Genomic DNA, 10,530 nt, shown 5'->3' with positions numbered 1-10,530 from the left:
AAACAAAGACTGACTCTACTTCGAAAATGAAGAAAGGACTCCTCTGATTGACAGCAGGAAGGAAATATATAAAAATAGCTCTTTTCCAAACCCAGAGAGTTATTATTTATTGCAGAGCTTCTACCAGGAGCCATCATCTTCCCCTCCTGGTTGGCTTTCCTGCAGAGTCAAAGACACAACACATATCCTCCAGCCATGTAATATTGCTGCTCTTGTGCTGTCTGTGCACTTCTGATCAAACTTTCTTTGATCAGAAAATTAATCTTAACTGGAAATAGGAAACTAAAGGGATATTTACTGGATACAAACAATAGGAAATTATCAGATGATTAGTAATCTTTTTCCAGGGCACTGTAGTTTCTCAAACACAAATCTGACTAAGGCTGTAAGTGTAAATTCTAATCTCAGTAATGACATCTCCTGTCATATTGCACTCTCACCTGCACATGCACTGCAATGCAAATTGCTCCACATACAGCCTCCCTTCAATTTACACAACTCTAGAGGGTTGCCAGTAGCCTAGCACAGATTTGTGTACTGTTGACTTTGACCTCTTACCAGCAGAACTGTCCACCACAGTAACTGAACCTGACTTGCTGAGAAAGCGAATCACAACAAAATGAGGAATTTTAATCAGCCAATGCTTTTGTTACAGTGTGCATGGAGTTGCTGAGCGGTCGGTGTTGGCTGGGTGTTCTCCTCTGATTGATGCCATCTGTACCTATGGATGTGTGCTTCAGGACCAAGGTGAGCAGGTCGCGGTCTGGAGAGGGCCAGCACACCAGTATGTAGCTGTGTAGTCAGGAGAGAAGGGTGATATTAGATCCTGGGGCTTGTCTGAACAATAGCAAGAGGGGGATCTTATAATTCTCAGTCATCGAAGGATGGGCTTTTCTGGGGACCCGCTGCCTCATCGCCAGTGGATGCATCCTCTCTTCCTCGCCATGGGCAGTCCAGCAGCAAGGGAGGGCTGGGGCAGCTGTCAAAGCCTGAGAAATTACTGAGTGAAGTGAAAAGTGATAGCCACAGACTACAGAAAGTTGTTGCCAAGTGGGGGAACACGACAAGTTGAGGCCAGCACAGCCTGCCGTCATTTCATGCACAGACAGCCCTGCCTGCAGCAAACGCACCAGGCAAACCAGCAATGCTCAGAGCACCAGCAAGAGCAAATTGGACAGCTGTGGGGAAAAATACATTTCACTCTGGCTGCATCACTATGGAAATAGTCTAACCTGCCGACAGGACTGCCTGCAAGTGTCTATCTAACACAGCAGGCTGAAGCGAAAGGTGCCAATTTGCTGTGGCACGATGCATGTGTGCAGCAACTTCTGGCAAAGACGTATGTGAGAGGCTAAGTCCATCTTTGCATCCAAAGCGAAGTTCAGAAAGAAATAGTTTGGCTCTGAATAAGCAGTTCAGATTGCCTATGTGCATACCTTTCCCACACACGGAAGGGTTTGCAACAGGGACTGGAGGTGCCCACTGGAGGAGACTCCAGAGATGCCATGGCCCTGCCAGTATGCATTTCCTCCTCTTCTCAGATGCAGAATATTTGGTAGAGTTTTCTTCAAGGCCACAGCTATCGTTGGACCTGTAAATGATTGCAGTGGCACCAGCTCCTGTCCTTGGCTGTGCTTCTTTGTCAGGAGAGGCAGCGATAGCAATCATCCCAGTGCTTAGCAAACCTGCAGATCACTATTGCCAATCTTTGTATAAACAAGGACTAATTAATCTTCACCACATCTCTCTGAAGAAGGTAAGCGGTATCATTTATTATCTTCCCTGTTTTACAAAGACGAACTGAGATGGCAAAACAAAAAAATGGTTTGTCGAGGGCCACGAGAGATAAATGCATTGGGGGCAGCAAAGATGGGTTTGCTCAATGGTACAAAAGGCAAGAGGGTAATGCTGCCAGGCTTCACCTTAATGCAGATAATGAAAACTAGCCAGCTTCGTAAATGGCCGTCTACTCTATGAAGTGGAGGCTTTCTACTCTGAAAACAAGTAGAACAGAAGCCAGAATATTTTACTAATTTTATTACGTAAGAAAAAAAGAAAAAAGATGAGGGGCCAGAATTTCTAAATGGCGCAGCAGCTGCACACATTTGGTTCCAGTTTTTAAAAGCAGCACAGTTCTCATTTAGGCTTCAAAGTAGCCGCCCTGTCAAAAAGCCCACTGACATATTGAACCTCTTGACATTTTGATTTTTAATTTACCCTGAAATATTGCAAAGGGATCGGTTAAGTACTGAACTTCATTTTTCTTTCAGTCTGCTGCAGTCAAATAGAGCAGAGCTGTATCTTTAAAATCTTGCCCCATTTTGTGTGTAGTAGGGACACGGAAAATTGGCTTTCTGTGAGTGCAAAGGCAAGAAAGGATATAGAAAGCTTGCTGAAAAGGAACTGAAAATTGCCTGCTTTGCTGTAGCTTTGTCTCAGTGAGATGCTCCTTGTCTGCTGCAGAAATAGCAGTCGCTTCCTACTTTGTTATTGCACGTATAAAAATTACGCTGGCCATTTTCAGAAGCTAGTTATGAGTGAGGATTATTTTCATATCTGGTCAAATGATGAATAATGATTTCATATTCCTGTACCATATTCTTGCAAAGCGCTTTAAACTGATTTTAGTACATAAGCCTGATATTTTCCAAACCTCTAAGTGAACAAGAAGCAGCTGAAATTGCCCTAAAAAAAAGCACTTGGGTGGCAGGTCATTTCCTAGCTGTAAAAGGCTAGATGGAAAAAGGCAAGACAGCAGTAAAAGCAAGGGGAAAATTTCCTGGGAAGGAGCCTGTGAGCTATCCAAAGGGAAATCCCTTACAGCCTCCAAGCAGGGAAATAACTGCATTCAGCTGTCCTTCAGCAATTCAGCTCACCTTTTTTCTTTCTTTCTTTCTTTCTAAGGCAAGAACCCAGGCGGAGTACAATGGCTTGAATTTAGTCCCTCTTTTTATTATTTGATAAATGCTTCTTCCATATTTTTTCTCTAAATCCTAGACACTAGTTGCTAGTTTTCTCCAATTAAACAGCTTGGTTAAAGAGCAATATCCAAAGGTCACCTCTCTTCTGGGTGGGCAGAGCAAACTGCTTGGAGACAGATTTAGACATTAGTGATGCAGGAATGAAGGCAGCAGTGAAAGGGAGGCCCTCCTCCTCCTCTTGGGTCTATGTTGGTCATAGAGAAAGGGAACAAGCAAACCAGAGAAAATGGTGTCACACCAGGAACATCACTCTCCATGGGAAGGAGCTAATTCAGAGGTTCCTGAGAACATCCATTGGCTGCGGGGAAGAAGACTTGGGAAGGTCATAATATTGAAGGAGAAGAGGACAGAAAGGGTAGGTGGTTCTGTAGACTTGGGCATCTCTTCAGCTGCATCTACACAGATCTATCAGAGACCTGTGCCCCAGCAATGGTGACTGACCCAGTGTCAGGCAATTTGATGGATGAAGGTCAAAAAAGAAAAACATGCACATACCAGCAAGATGGAGCACAGCACACTCTGGTGCATAGAAATCTGGGGACAGAGAGCTTACATGCATCGAGGGACAAGAGCAGAACCAGGAGGGCTCAGAACAGATGAGTGCTGCCTTGTGCTGCCCATAAAGCCAAATGGAGCCAGGGACAGCTCACCGTGCAACAATATCCAAGAAAGGATCATAAGTGAACCAGAGGTGTGCTGTTGTTTCTGGAGTCATTAAGCACGTTAATTAAAAGGGAGCTTGCCCTGTAAGTGAAAGGCAGCTCATTGCCAGACTGAGGAGAGCGCGTGAGGAAGCAGTTCGCCCGGGGAAGGTCCGTCATCAGACAGAAGAGAGCACCAGCACAGGATGGGCAATAAAACTGCACAGCTGGAGAAACATGGGGCAGGTCCTGGCTTCCTTGCTGTTCCTTTAAAGAGGAGCCAGATTTGCAAGCAGACCATCTTACTGAAGTTTTAGGACAGATTTGTATTGATTTGAAGTTACAGCATTGCTGAACTAAGTGAACCTGCAATAAACTGATTTTATGCCAAGTTAAGCCTCTGCCAAAAAAAACAATCTTGCAGTTGTTAAGATGAATTGACATTTAAACAAAGTAAACTTAATTGATAAAACCTCAGTGAGAAGATGGAGCTACCCACATCATAGCCCTGCAAGAGCATTTGAAAAAGTTACTCGTATAATTCTTGCTGCACAGAAAAAAAATAAACCACCCTGGATTTGAGTCTATAGAGCAATGTCAAACAGAAAGGATTTTATGAACAGCTTTTTTAAAAAGAGAAAAAAAAAACAACCTGATTGCAGTTTAAAGGCCTAGTTCTAATTCTAATTTTCTCTTGTAGTATAATTCACTATTCAGAAAGGGTAAGGTAGCAGATAGCGTCTAAAGCCAAGACAAAACAAGATGGCATGTAAAATAACCGTAATTAAACAATCAAATGTAGCAATTAAACATGAATGATTCTTTATTAGGCTGAATGAGGATGCCAAACAAGACTCCACAGGTGGTGAGTTTATACTCCCATGCTTATTGGTGCTTTCATTAGCAGCTCTTGGCACGGGCAGCCGTGCAAATCTCTCTGTGCCTTTAAGAGCCAGCCTGCATTTAGGCACTGTTCAAACCAAGGAGGATATGCAAATATCTAGAAGGACAGGATTAAAGTATAACGTGGTGTTTGGGAGATAAATTAAAGAAGCGCAGTGAGATTCAACACAGTCAAGCAGTGCATTCTGCAGGGTGGAGAATAATGAAATGTGCTGCTGCTGCACATCAGCAGAAAAGGCTGGGAGTCGTGCTGTTCCTCTGTGCGACGTGGAGGTCACTGTGAAACCCACCGAAGCAGCAGAAGCCTGGTGAGCCGGGTGAGATGGGCTCTGCGGGGTGACAGAGCCACAGCCATGACTCTGGATCGTGCAAACTCTCCTTGCAGATGCTGATTCAAAGCCGACTTCCCCACCAATGACCTGCTTTGCCCAGTCTGGTGCCCAGCATGGACAGTGTTCCACCTGCAGGTACACCAGCTGCTCCTGGAACCACTTTTGTGGGGCAGTGGGTCCCTAGAGCTCTTCCCTGCTTGCAGTACTCTCCTCCTTGCTTGAGCAGCCAGGCAAGGTGTCCCAGAAATAAAATGGTTAATAGCAGAGCTGTGGGAAAATCAGGCGAGATAATTATGCTAATGCTGCTGCTCTCCTTCAGCAGCAGAGGCAATGGTACACTGTGTTCAGTATGGGGCAGCACATTTTTAAAAGGATTAATTGGGAAGAAGAGCTCATGGGAAAGCAATGAAGGTGATAAAGGTTTGGAAAACAGGGCCTGTGAGGGAAAGACAAAGAGAGCTGGGCATGTTCAGTCTGGAGAAGAGAGGGCTGAAGGGACACATAACTGTCTACGAGTATGTTGGGGGACATTATAAAGAGGATTGGGACCAATTCTCATTCGTCAGAGAGGACAGAACAGGAACTAATGGCTTTAACTGTGGTAGGCAAAAAATAGGTTAAATACGAGGGAAAACTTAACTCAAAGGTAGACCGTGTAATGGAGCAAGAAACCTGGAGAGTGGAAGTGTCAAAGGAGCTTGGCCAGTAGCCACTGGCTCAGCGATGCCAAGAGAGGCCAAGCACCCGGAGCCAAAGGCAATGAGGAAGGTGCCTGAGCAGCCCACCAGCAGCCAGGCTGGAGGTCACTGCCAATGCACTGAGCATCAGCTCTCTGCCAAAATGTTTGTGAGCACAACAAGGTGCCACAGAGAGAGCAGGCTGCACAGAAGGGCTGAAAACTTTAGTGAGAACACCTAAAAAAATAAAGCAGAACATTTGCTACAGAGCTGGTACCTTGACTTCATAGAAACGGAGTCATGGAACAGCTTGAACTGGAAGGCACCTTAAAGAGCATCCAGATCAAATCCCCTATTGCAGTTGTCCAGGGCCCCATCCAATCTGGCCTTTAACACCTTCAGGGATGGGTCATCTGCAGCTTCTCTGGGCACTCGTGCCAAGGCCTCACAGCAAAAAATTTCTTCCTTACAGCTAATCTAAACCTGTCTATTTTAGTTGAAAACTTACCTCTGCCAGCAGAGATCCTTAAGGTCCCTGCAATCAGCTGTAGCTTAATTAACACTATCAAATGTATCTGCTAGTGCATTTTCTGTTTCATTTGCCAGAGGAAAGGTGGAATGACTTTGCTTTTAGGCTGATTCAGAGGCTGATTTTACATTCACCTGCTAAAAGCCTTTAACCTTAACTCAAACACACGTGTTCTATGGCAGTAGATGCAGCCCATTAGAAACTGTTTCTGGCAATGCCCTAGGGAGATGGAGTGAGAGGCAAGGAGCTCAGCCCTGTCAGCAACAGCCAGGCAAGGGTCTAAATCCAGTGCCGTTATTAGCTCACATAATCCAGCATCGGGACTCAACCCTACATCAGCAGAATGGTTTTAAACCCATGAAATACAATAATGATAAAATTCAACTTTTTTTCCTCCTTTTTATTTATTTCTGAAGCTCTGTGGGTAACCGATGCCATGATTTGGAGAGGTTACATCTCCTGAAGAAGAAAGACGTTCATTTACTTCAGAAGCATGTGATTTAACAGACTCCCTCGCCTCCAGGACCAGAGTTTTGAGGAAGACGAGAAGAGAGCCAGGACAAGCACTGATCAGGCTGCAGCAGTGCAGAGGACACATTCGTTCTTCCCCCATCCCGCCATATTCATCCACTGGGGTGAGACACCCAAATCTTTACTTACAAAGCTGGCTTTTGTCATATCCTGCCCAGCATCTAAATCAGAGCTCTCTCATTCACCAGTGCTGATGTTTCCACGGAAGATGGATTAATCTCTTTTTTTTTCTTCCCACTGATCTGGGGCTTTAGGGAGAGTTGCAGATAGCAAACAGGAGGGGATTTAAGCCTTTCTCTTCACCTTTAAAAAAAGCCTGGCACAGCATTGCTCTCCTAGGAATAGGCCCACATTATTACTGCAGCCACAGCCACATCATCAGAGCTACAGTGCTCAGAGTTGTAGATCATCAGCCTGCTGTCACAGCCATGATGTATGATGGAAAAAGCCATCCATCTGAAAGTATGCAGCACAAAGGGCTGGAGCCATGCAGCATGGCAGGGCCAATGTACAGAGCACCAAACACTTTCCAACCCAAACAAGGCACAGATTTGTGCCTGATGAACTGAGGTTCATTAGGAGGAAAAGGGAACAACTTCAAAGCCTCTCACTTGCAGGTGTCCAAAATAGCAAAATACAAACGCACTCACGGATTGAGAAACAAATCTAGCTACTGCTTCCTCCACACACACACCTCTTTCCCTTAAAGCTTACATTTGATTTTCTTTTCCAGTGTAAAACCTCAATCATATTTACACCAGCTTTAGGATCTTTACAGACAAAGACATTTAAGGCTGTGAAATCTTGGGCGAAAGTAAAATGATATGGTGGATCAATCAGCTGATGCTTCTTCCCTGCACAGCAGGGGACTCCAGCAAACCTCTTGCATTTTGTGCAGAGACTCAGCTCCAACTGAATTTTTCCTTTGGCACTATAAGAGCAAAAAGATATTTAATGAAGGAAAAAAAAAAAAAAAAAAAAGGAGAGAGCAAGGGAGAAGGAACAATCATGAGCCTTTACGCATGGCGCCAGGTTCCTCAACTAAAATGAACTGTTGCTCTTCCAGGAGAGAAACCATTTCACATCCATTATTCTCTTGCACAACACTCCAAGTGTGGGTGCAGAAATAGTTTCCACCTAAAAAACCCTCAAATTAGAAGAACACATGGCATGCATGGATCACAGAGGCGCAGCCCAGGGTGCTGCTCACCCACACATGGTTGTCCCAAATTTTTAACATCTGTCACCATGACACAAGCAAAAAAACCACTTTATGAAAGCAGATGTTCAGAAAGTTCTGTTTTTTTCCTCTCCATGTGAGAAATGCCTCATTTAAAAAAACAGAAATGGTGATACCTGTAGAGGTAAGGAGCAGGTGATGCAGGAGCAGGCACTTCAGCAGCCCTGCCTTTTGTGCAGCAGCAGAGGGATGAGTAGTTTAATTTCAAATAGCCACAAAGTAATTTTCAAAACACCTACCTCACTGTAACATAGCACGCTTGAAATACCACATTCCTGTTCATTAATGGTAAATTATGGCACATACACCCTGCTGTTACTGAGAATGTCAGTCAGAAAGCCTTTGACAAACACGTCCCCTGCTTGTGGGGATGAAAGAAAACCAGCATCCGAGGTGATGTCCGATCTAACACCGTTCTTCAGAGACCTGCTGATAAATCTGTCATGGGTGCCATGGAAAAGAAAGAGAACACCAACAACAAAAAAGTCAGCAAACTTTGTATTGGAGGGATCTTAGAACAGTCACGAGTATGTGACAGTGTGCGGCTGCAGCTCAGGAGAGCTTTTCAGTTACTCTGCTTGAAATTCTGCCCTGTTTGGTGTTTTTGTTTTGTTTTGTTTTTTTAAGGTACTTTATTCTGGGCCAACTCCTGAGAAGAAAACTGGGAGGAAAGAGCTCAAGGAAAGACTTTTTTGCCTAAACAGCCAGGCCAGCAGTTTATAGAGCCAACAGAGGCACAGTTGCATTCTGCATGAGTTGACCAACCATGGGTGGAACTGTCCCGCTTAATTCAGAAACTGAGCTTTGGCTAACTGTTAGCCTTAAATAGACCTATGTGTAGTTAAAAGTCACAGGTAAGTCTTACTAAATTATCTGGGAGGTGAAGATCCTGTTTACAAAGCACCTTCAGCAACTTGATTTACGTTGCCTAAATGGTGCCCACCTCCACTCTGTTTGACTTTTGTGATTGTAAGGCTGAAGCAACTATAATTAAAGAGCATTTCTGGAGTGAGCACAGCACTATGCAGTGTAATGTGACATTCAGAATATATCAGTGTCACTTCGCACAGGAGTTCTGATTACTTTTACATGTGCGCTTCAGCCCTGTCATTCATCCCTAGTGAAGCTCATCTGCCTCAAACCACAGTGTCTCACCTATGTCATGTGGTTTCACCCCCTCTATAAACCTCTGCCATTTCCATTTTAATCATGTGTTTCATTCTTAAGGTAAATAATTCTATTTGCATGTTAATGATTCTACTAGCCTATTGCCTAATACAAACAGTCCTAAAATAGGGCAGCTCACCAATGTGGAAGTGAGACCTAAGTATCCAGTAAGTATCGCCCATTCACACAGCAAGATGTGTCTGAAATGGGAAGAGAGATCTGTATCTTTTTCCATGCGATTCCAGCAGGAGCTGAGACTGCTCTTTGATTCAGCGATAATGAGTGAACATTGCACCAACGACATTTACATTTTTCAGTGGTAAGGAAAACACAAGAAGTGTTCTTCTGGGTTCAGATTCCGGCCCCCAAATGCACGCTGATTTCCTGAACTTTGAACCGCCTCCTGATGTGAACGAACAGCCTGGCAATTAGCAAAAGGCGACATCAGATGTGAAAGGTAAACATGGCACAGGCAATGCTTCCTGGAGGCTCTCCGTCTCAGACACACTTTAACCCAACTTCCTCCTCTCTTTCCCCTGCTGTAGGTGAAATCAAATTTTCATCAGTTTCTGTGTATCTGCTTCACTGGGAAACTTTCTGAAAATATATCAGAAGGGCTGTTGGAGGTCCTCTGCCGTGCTGCCACGTGCCGTGTCCAACTATTATCCAGGCTCCCTGCTGACTGCTGCTGGAGCAGGCTGAACTTTCACATCAGGGAGGTGGCAAGATGCAGTTTGGTGTGTGCCTCAGATGCTGGGCAGGAAGAAGCTACGCTTTTCCTCTCATGTGGACCCCTGAAGCCCTCAACAAAGGCAGGAACTGGGGGCATTGACAACCCCAACAAGGCTGGAGCTCACCTGCAGGCTCTGGTTTCCTTTCCTGCTGGCTAGCAACAAAAGGGTGACTGTCACATGGGCACTGGCTTGGATTAGGGCTGTAAAAAGATGTGTGTGGATGTACAGCATCAGTATGCATTCCAATACACCAGGTTAAAGCTGAAGCAAGGAAATAACAAGATCTGGTTCTTTTCATTGACCAGTGTTGTAGCATGGACAGTACTGCTGTTCCTTATGGAATTCTTCCAGTTGTAGCAGAAATGCTAAGTCACAGATTGAACCAGTGATTGAGCACCTGAGGGGAAGGCAGGACCAACCCAGGGGAGCTCAGATACATGCAATGTACCCGAGTGACTGGAAGGGGTGGAGCCAGGATCCACCCCTTCCCAGACCTCACGTAAGGGCTGGCAGCAGAGGTGAGGGTATCTCTTGTTGGAGACTCCTGTGTACCTGAGGTCTTCTAAGGTAGGTAGTTGGTTTTTGTTTTGTCTGTTTGTTTTTTTCCCCCCTTCCTCTCTCTCTCCCCCTTTATTTCTGTGTTCATGGCTCATGCAAGAAAGAATAAGGTCCCTCTTTTGCTACAGCCTAAGACCTTACTACTCTGCTGACATTGCTTTGTTTTCCGTCATGTTACACTGGTCTAAACTAGAAATACTGCATGACCTACAAGTGTGCAAGGAGCAATTCCTTGAG

General features: G+C 44.8%; 1 long non-coding RNA gene across 2 annotated transcripts; it reads left to right on the top strand.

Annotated features, from left to right (window-relative positions):
- Window positions 1–607: 607 nt before the first annotated feature.
- On the top strand, window positions 608–10,105 carry LOC122180445. 2 transcript variants are annotated; one of them, XR_006179075.1, is made up of 4 exons: window positions 608–747; window positions 6,480–6,698; window positions 8,462–9,458; window positions 9,547–10,105. It is a non-coding gene; the product is annotated as an uncharacterized LOC122180445 (long non-coding RNA). The 2 variants fall into 2 exon arrangements; XR_006179074.1 differs by having other exon boundaries at window positions 6,480–9,458.
- Window positions 10,106–10,530: the final 425 nt, after the last annotated feature.

This window comes from Lagopus leucura, unplaced genomic scaffold, assembly GCF_019238085.1.
Source record: "Lagopus leucura isolate 7727_CA_CO unplaced genomic scaffold, USGS_WTPT01 Super-Scaffold_100004, whole genome shotgun sequence".
Classification (NCBI taxonomy): Eukaryota; Metazoa; Chordata; class Aves; order Galliformes; family Phasianidae; genus Lagopus; species Lagopus leucura.
This window is presented reverse-complemented; position numbering and strand designations above follow the sequence as displayed.